Raw genomic sequence first — 7005 nt, 5'->3', positions numbered from 1 at the left:
AGTTAAAAAAATCCCTCCTTTGTTGAAGGTTCATGTGCAATCGTGTGTACTACCGTTAGGGGCTAAGCACCTGATTGGCTAGGATTTTTTGCTCCTTGTGGTGTTCACAAAATTGCTTCGAGAAGTGTCATTATGATTACGTAATTACCTAGCAAGGTAACTTTCTGAATAATAATTAATTTCATTCTTTTATGTGTTAAATACCACCTAGGTGATCCATGGGTGGAGGCATATTTTGGTTGTTTAGTTCTAAACTTTTAATTTTCTTTCCACTGTGTATTTTGAGCATGCCGTCCATAACCAAACCCATTAGCAGTATCAAAGCCTTCCTTGGTTCAATTTTAACACATTTTTGTGTCTATTGTTATTAATGCCTTGTTGAAAGGAATATGAGGTGTTCGAGTTTTGTTCTACACAAAGTAGTAAGTTTTAAAATTTTATAATTTATTCTAGTTATTTTAATTTCTAGATAGATTTTTAATTGTAAATTTTAAAATTTATTTGTCATAATATTAATCTCATTTTACTATCAAAATATTACAGACTAACAAATGCTTGAGATGTATGAATTAATTTAGCAAATAAAGATTTAATCACATGACATTATAGTGTGATTTAAATGGCAAGATCTGATTCTGTTAAGCCATGGAATTGGTCCATTTTCAGCCATTACGTGATTCACAAAATGAAGGAAAATAAAGGGGCTAATACACATTGGAAATGTTCCAAGATGGGTGATTATGTGTGGCTAATGGTGGAGGTAAAGCTACCAAAACGTGGTTGAAACAGCTACAGCTTGCGATAGTGATAGTCACGATTTTGTTTGGCTTGGCAACCAAGAAAAGTCTAAATTTATGCAATTATTTGCACCAATTGGCTGAGGATTTTTTTAAAGAAAGTTTCCATAAATTATCCAACTTGTTCTCAAGAATTTTAAGGATTTAAATCCCTAAAATTAAGCCTTCATAAAACTGAGTTGGTGGAGTCAAAACCATTGCTACCTGTACAGCAAGCCACGGTTTTGAATTTTTTTTGACAGCCAAAAACATTTTCTAAAGTCTTGGAAAATTACAATGGAATTTTTTCATAAATTGTCTATCAAGGAAAATTTAATTGTGAATTAAATTCCTGATTTTATGTCACCAAATAGTTTTAAAAAAAAAGACAAAATTGAAACTGCCACTGCAAATAACGGTCATGGTTTTGAATTTTTTTGACAACTATAAACGTTTTCTAAAATCCTGAAAAAATATCATGGAATAGTTCCATGAGTTATATATCAGGATAAATTTTATTGGAATTAAATTCCTAAAAAACACCACCATAATGGACCGTAATCAGGACATGTCTGCTGTCATCTGTAACAAGACTCTGTCTTGGTTAAGACTAGAATTTGCCCAAATTTTACAATAATAAATGTTCAATTAAATTAGTTAATTGGCTGAGGATAAATAATGGAATTAGTTCCATAATTATGATGATTTTTTGAAACAATTTATTTAAGGAATATGGTTCTTAAAATTCAGGATGTCAAAGATGATGCATTAACATCCACAAATAAAGAAATGTAATTTCTAAAATTATGGAAGTTAAAATATCTTCATTAGCCAATTAAATATTTATGAAATATGTTCCATAAATATTGATAATTTATTTAATAAATTACAAAATGTGATTCCTTAATTTAAAGGTGTCAAAATTGAAATAACTTAAAACAACATTAATTTAGGAATTAGATTTCTAATAGTAGTGGGAGTCTTAATATTTATGGACAAATTTTATTTTGAACTGACTTCTTAGAAGAAGATAATTCTAATTTGACATTAAATTTAAGGTTAAATTGCCTAAGATATTTTCTAATAAGATTAGGTAATAATAGACATTTGTAACACCCCGTACCCTCGTATAAGAGCCAATATAATCTCATCGACGAGACAGAGGGTTGATGGACATAAATTTAGGTGTGAAAGAGCGGTGATAGGTGAAACGAATATTTTAAAATAAAATATTTCATACGATAGGACATGATAATTAAATATTAATAGTTTATCGAGGATGAATTAGTGTGATAAAAAGGTAATTCTGAAGTGAACCGGGACAAAGTCAGACATTTTGGATCTCGACGAGACAAGTTAAAAACTTTAAAATAAAAATATATTAAAATATTAATATTTTATCTGTGGTTGAAGTTAGTCGTGAAGAAGAAGTATATGACTAATCTAAGTGGGGGAGAAGAAGTAAGAATGAATTTTGGAGAAAAACGACATAAATGGGGTTGCATGCCTTTATTAAAATAAAGCTAGCGCGAGTAAGTATATATTTAAATATTATGGTGACACCTTGATGAGGTGCAAACTTGTTATATTATATTTGTACACATGTAAATGAAGGAAAATAGAAAAAAAAATTAGAGTTTAAAACATGTTGGAAGGACTAAATTGTGAAGGATGAAAAGTTCGGAGGGTCACAAGGAAAATAAAGAAAAGATTGAGGACTCATTTGCAAATTCTAATATTAGAAGTTAAATGGCAGTTTACTGACCAATGAAAGTTAAATTATGAGGAATATGAGATATACATGTAAAAGTTACTATTACATGCAAACTATGGTGTGCAAAAATTAAAAGTTAGTGGGAGACATGTGGGACTCTACCATGTGATAGTTGATAAAAAGGAAAAGAATAAAGAGTATCAAAGTGAAAGAAAACCATGGTTTGGCAAAGATAGCCCATGGTAAATAAAATAGTGATGAAAATGTGATCTAAAAGAAAAGAAGAATAATTTGGTTGCATGAAATCTTATTGGTCTTAAGGGAGGTCAAATAGGATCCAAGAGTAGAAAAATGCATGAAATCTTAACGGTTCATGGGATGGCAAAGGCTATTGGTAAGGAACAATATGCATGAAACAATATTGGGTGATAAAGTGGCTGAATGAGGGGATGACAAGTGGACCTTAAAGAAGATGAAATGAAATGCAAATTGAAGTGAAATGAAAGGAAATGATGCCATTTCCTTGGGCAATCCACCCATAATAAATAAAACAAATGGAATGGAGACTATTCTCACTTTGCTTTGTCCACCACCCGAGAGGAAGAAAGAAAAGAGAAGAAAAGAAACATGCAAGGGAAGGCTCGGCATTTAGGAGAAAAATGTAAAGAAATCAAGTGAGTTCCATGGGAGATCCGCACACTTGGAAGAGAATGAAGAAAGAATGGCTTGGTGAGGCTTCCAATCGAGAAAAAAAAAACAAAGAGTGAGTGGAAAGGCAAGCTAAGTGAAGGTTCAATTTGGGGCAGACAAAGGAAACCAAGAGGTTTTCCCCCCACGCACACTCCATTGATGAAGTTAAAGGAGATTTGGTGATTCGGTTTAAAAAATTCCAAGGTAAGGAAAGTAGAAACTATCATTTTGTTTTAGATGCATGTCTTTGAACCAATTATAATGTGAGGTTTTGCTTGTTGTATCAAGGATCTACAAAGATTCAAAGAACCCGATGCATGCATGTAGGTGGATCTTGGAATATATGGTGATTTTGAGCTAGACAAGCTATGGGTAAGTATTTTAGTCTTGAAATTACAAGTAAACAAGGAAAATTATATGTATATTATTTGCCTATTTTTGTGGTAGCAATGGTGACTATGGATGTGAGGAAATTGAGAACTATATGTGTGGAACTCAAGCTAAAACTGAAAAGTAAGCATGCAATCTGATTGCATGGTGTTGTGTTGGCATTGGTTGTTTGATAGAATATGGATTGTATGTTAAATGATTGTAAGTAAGGGTTAATGAAAACTATGAGATTAGGTTACGAAATTATTGATTGATGTGCTGCCATGTATATGAATAAATTAAGTGTATTGGGTTTATATGGTTGATAGAAAGTGTATGAGTAAAGAAAATGCGCTGTGCTAGGGCGCTGGAGGAAGTAACAGGTAACCGGTGAGTGGAATTAACTAGATACGCACCTGAATCAATAGTGATGTAGCATCTCACCATTGTAAGGTGAGTAAGGGGTGTCTATTTTAAAATCTCTAAACTATATAAATTGATTGATTTACAATAGTAAACGTTGATGGTTTTCTTAAGTGCATTGTGGATAGCATGAACTGTTAACGTCGATAGGCAATTTTAAAACGGATTTACAATGATCTGTATATTGCTATTGTGGAAAGCATGAGCTGGTAGAAACCATAGGAAGTTTGTGGATGCAAGTGTTTTCAAAGTGATTTGGATATACCTATAGATAAGCTATACACGTAAAGAGTTTTAGAAACAGGAAAACAAGCATTTCACAATGTTTGCATCAAAATCGATGCCTTGTATTCTTTTGTGTGATATGCATAGCTAATGCGTTTGTTAAATGATTTTGACTGCAAGTTTTAAGCTTCGGTTTTAGCCTGATTTGTACATAAATATTTACACCATGCCTTTTAATGCGAAAGGTTAATTGGAAAAGTTGTTGAACTTTGTTTTTAAATGATTTAACGAAAAAATCTTAGACAACCTTTGAATTGGTTTCTAAAACGGTTTTGACAAACCGAAAGCATCGAGAGTAGGTCGACTGTCACTTCGGTTAAGTGTGACCCTTGTACACAAGTGAGCTCTAGCTAGAGAACTTTTGGACCGTCGACGGGCTATTAGACGTGTCCTGGGCCATAGTCTATGATTTACGTGGGAAGGCCATAGGTTGTTATATGTGGTTAGGCCACCAGTGATATTCGCGATTGCAACCGCTTGATTTCTCCAGTGTCGACCAACATTGTCGAGACTGCCATGGCTATGGGGATCCAATGGAGCAGAGCTTCTAGATGTTATTACATGGAAATGTGTCCACAGGTGATTATGATACTTACCTACTCGAGAGCCTTGTGAGTTTTCGATGCATACTCTTTTGCATGGTGGAGAGTTAAGATTTCTTTACAGCTCCCTTTGTTTGAATAAAAGCTTTTAGTGCTTACTTGATGACCATGAAATGGTTTAAGTGGCCGTATACCTTGGTTTCTTTACATGCCACAAATTTTGAGAACGTGCATACTTTCATACTGTTGTTTATAGCTGATGGCAAGTGTTGTTTTCAATGAATGAACTTTGTTTGCTACACTTGTTTTTGGCACTGTCTTGCCAAGTGAAATGTTGCATTATGATTTTACAAGGCACAAATATCTTACTTATGATTTAGTTTCTTAAGACTGTGATTTGATATTTCGATTTTATTATTCAACTTATTTGCCTTACGCTTATTTTTCATCTACGCCTTACTCACGGAGCCGATGATCACTAAGTCTGTGAGACTCACCCCCCCTTATTTCCCTTTTGCAGATAGTGATCAGCCTAGTGTGCATTCATCGACAATTTCAGTCCACTGTGGATAGGTAAAGGTATCTCATAGCACTTTATTCCGAGTTGCTCCGCTGTTAGAGGTCGAGTTGTCATAGTGTAACTTGTTATGAAAGTAGACAACTATGTCAATACAAATATACATTTGGAGATTATAAGTCATGATGTATTATTTTTACAATTATGTGGAACAAAGGTTTATTCAATTTATAAATATTATTGTTCAATTCTTATTACAAAGAGTTTTATGGTTCAACAAAATTTTCTTAAATTGATGGTATGAATATGAGGTAATGACTAACGTTTTAAGCCAGGCTTATTCGAGACTTGGCGGTTTTTCCCACGAGACTTGAACGCAGGTAACGATCGAGGAGCGGTCGTTACAATATTCAATCTTTAATTAAATAAGATTAATAATAGGTTGTGTAAAATGTTTAAGAACATAAATTAAAATTATTTTAATTTGTAATTTGTAATAAAAATTTAATTCTAATCCCAACAAGATTAGGAATGGATAAATTACTAATTTTGATTAGCAATACTTACCATATATGAAAGACATTTCCATATCTGAAAATTAAGTAGTTACCTAAAAATTTGAAATTGGCAAAATTCAAATATTGAAAATTGCTAATCTCAAATACCTCATATGATTAACAATTTGAATGAGACATGTCTCTAAATTTTATTTATGTTGCTGAATATATGTGGATGATTATGGACTTAGGCCCAATATAATTATGCTATGGTTGAATCTATATTCTTAGTATTTTTTGAAATAGGGCTTGCGTGCCTGGTTTCTTTATCTCGGTTTGTAAAATCTTTCCTTATATTACTCCCCTCGAATGTAACTCGAGGTTTTTACATTCAAATGTAATTAGAATTAGAATAGATTAGGAATTGAATTTTTAAAAAAAATTGATAATAGAGATCCAAGGCACCAACGAAGATAAGGAGATTATAAGTAGATTTTAAAGATTCTTATATGTAATCCTTTTGTTTTGACCAACCTAGTTTCTTTTGATGGCTCAAGAAAATTAGTATAGTTAAAGTCCATAATCATCCAAAGTAGTTTGCATGTAATAGATTTATTTTATGCAATTTAATAAATGCTATGCAATGCAAAGTAGTATGCATATGATAGATTTATTTTATGCGATTTAATAAATGCAATGCATGCAAAGATGAGACCTTAATAAAATCAAAAACAAAATCCCTCATTATATATTTAGTCACATGTCACGCATGACCAAGCCGCCTTCCACCATATAGCAAGATAACCTGATTGCTCTTTTAATCGGAGGCTTGTTAAGCACACTCAATGTCACACTTTTACATGAGTATGTTTGAGCTATTGGTGGGTCTTACTCAACTAGTTTCATAAAATTCAGATGCTTGGAAACTTGATTATTATGGAAACTAGAGCAAAGGCTAAGCGAAATATATATAATATGTTTAGGCAATGTGTTGTCACCTAGCCAATCTAAGAGTTGTATAAAGATACAATTTGTAATCTTAGTTACCGACCTAATCCACCTATCATGGTTCGTTGAGTACATTCAAGGCCATGACTAGATGGATGGGATCCTAGCCCACTAAGAGAATCTTAGTAGAGATCTCTCAAGGTGATATGGAGGGTTATCATCTTGTAGAAAATAATGGAAGAAC

The 7005-nt window shown here is 32.8% G+C and overlaps 1 long non-coding RNA gene across 1 annotated transcript; it reads left to right on the top strand.

The window, feature by feature from the left end:
• Positions 1-3113: 3113 nt before the first annotated feature.
• LOC149526499 (uncharacterized) lies at positions 3114-5493 on the top strand. Its single transcript, XR_016351925.1, has 3 exons — positions 3114-3384; positions 3469-4836; positions 5320-5493. It is a non-coding gene; the product is annotated as an uncharacterized LOC149526499 (long non-coding RNA).
• Positions 5494-7005: the final 1512 nt, after the last annotated feature.

The sequence above is a fragment of the Theobroma umbraticum genome, unplaced genomic scaffold, assembly GCF_002168275.2.
Source record: "Theobroma umbraticum cultivar Fairchild unplaced genomic scaffold, ASM216827v3 scaffold_89.0, whole genome shotgun sequence".
NCBI lineage: Eukaryota > Viridiplantae > Streptophyta > Magnoliopsida > Malvales > Malvaceae > Theobroma > Theobroma umbraticum.
Note: the sequence above shows the minus strand (reverse complement) of the source record. Positions and strands in the feature narration are given on the sequence as shown.